Source organism: Nymphalis io, chromosome 2 (assembly GCF_905147045.1).
Source record: "Nymphalis io chromosome 2, ilAglIoxx1.1, whole genome shotgun sequence".
NCBI lineage: Eukaryota > Metazoa > Arthropoda > Insecta > Lepidoptera > Nymphalidae > Nymphalis > Nymphalis io.
Window position 1 is genome coordinate 12,706,190 of NC_065889.1, and position 1,958 is coordinate 12,708,147.

Below are 1,958 nucleotides of genomic sequence, written 5' to 3' on the forward strand. Positions count from 1 at the left end.
GTACCATTCACCCCTTAACAACTTTTATAATAAAGGCTTTATATGAACACCTATCCTCTGACATGCGACGTCAAGTAAACATTTTTTTTTACATACAAAATTATATTTATTATAAGGTTTTTTATTTTATTTATATGTTCTATTCCATTAAGTTACCATTCAAAAAAAAAATATTTTTAAGATATTTACTGCAAAATGTTATAGTTTCTAGTAATCATCATGAAACAGTGCAAAATTTGAAACCGATTCGTATGTGTTATCCCTTCCGCTCAACTGGAAAATTTACACGTCAGAAAGAGAGGAAATATAAATAAAGCCGTTTTTATTAATTTATATGCTCTGAGAAGTATATTCATAATAAACGTTACATTTATGATATCATTATACGTGTAAGACGTAACTGTTTGCCATGTATTGTACGAGACGATTAGTTAATGACCGAATGCCATACGTAATTATCTAAATGTTCCACTTAAGGCTCCTTCTTCAAATATAATTTTGTATCATACACGACATAGCTGTAGAGTTCATTGACCCTTAGACTGTATTACAAGTTAATAAATAATAATAATAAAATAATTTGGTATTCTTTCATGATTTTGTATTGATAATACAGAGATGGCCCAGTGGTAAGAACGCTTGAATCTTAACCGATGAGCGTTTGTTTAAACCCGGGCAGCACCACTTAATTTTCATGTGCTTAATTTGTGATTATAATTCTTCTCGTGCTTGACGGTGAAGGAAAATATCGTGAGGAAACTTGCATGTGTCTAATTTCACTGAAATTTTGCCACACCAATCCGCATTGGAGTAGCGTAGTGGAATAAGCACCAAAACCTTCTCCTCAAAAAGGGAGAGGAGGCCTTAGCCCAGCAGTGGGACATTCACACTCTGTTACTGTGAATGTTAATCAGATTGGTACATGTGTAGTGAATTAACTTATATTTTGAATTTAATGTATTAGGAATGTAGGGTAATAATTAAGTTAGTTCGTTGAACCGTGCATTTTTACTAAGGCAATTCCACCTTAATTTACTCTGTGTGATATTTATTGGGAGAGGCCTATGTTCAGCAGTGGACAACGATTGGCTGTTAATTGATTTGATTGATTTGATTGATATTTATTGGGAAACTTTCCATTTCACACTTATAATTTCATCTCACTTGGATTTCGTCCCAATATTTTCTTTAATGAACAAGTTATGCTTAAGTGTTAAACTTTATGGTGAAAGGGGGTTTGAATATACGATTTTATATCAAGACTTGTCCGTTTTATAACTGAGCCAAGTTAGCTCGAGTGACGAGTGTAAGAAGGTCCTTTAGTTGGCAGAGAATTATTAATGTACAACACGTTTAATGCCCCTAACTTTGTCACTGTACAAAGACAGATGTGACCACGTACTATCAGCCCCATATTACCCTACGTTCTTACTAAAAGATTGAACAAGATATCGTGGGGTTTGATTCCTATTATAAAGTATATTATTTACTAATTATTTACTAATATACTTTATAATAGGAATCAAACTTACTCTCCTAGGTGCATTTTTTTATTAGATATAATAAAAATTAAATGAATTCATTACAGTTCGCTGATTTAAATGAATAAACAAGTAATGATACATCTTCACTGATCTTCTTCACTGGTGGTAGGGCTTTGTGCAAGCTCGTCTGGATAGGTACCACCCACTCATCAGATATTCTACCGCAAAACAGCAATACTTGATATTGTTGTGTTCCGGTTTGAAGGGTGAGTGAGCAGGTGGCCCATATACTCGTCCACCTTCCTATTCTATAAAAAAAAAAAAAACTTTCTCAAATATTTTCTTACAATATTCGACGTGATTCGGCTTGATTGAAGTGTTATAATAATATAAGCCTATAAACCTGGTGATAATTTAAGGAAAAGTACACACGTGGACTAATTAATACATACGCGGGTCCAATCGTTGTTAGAA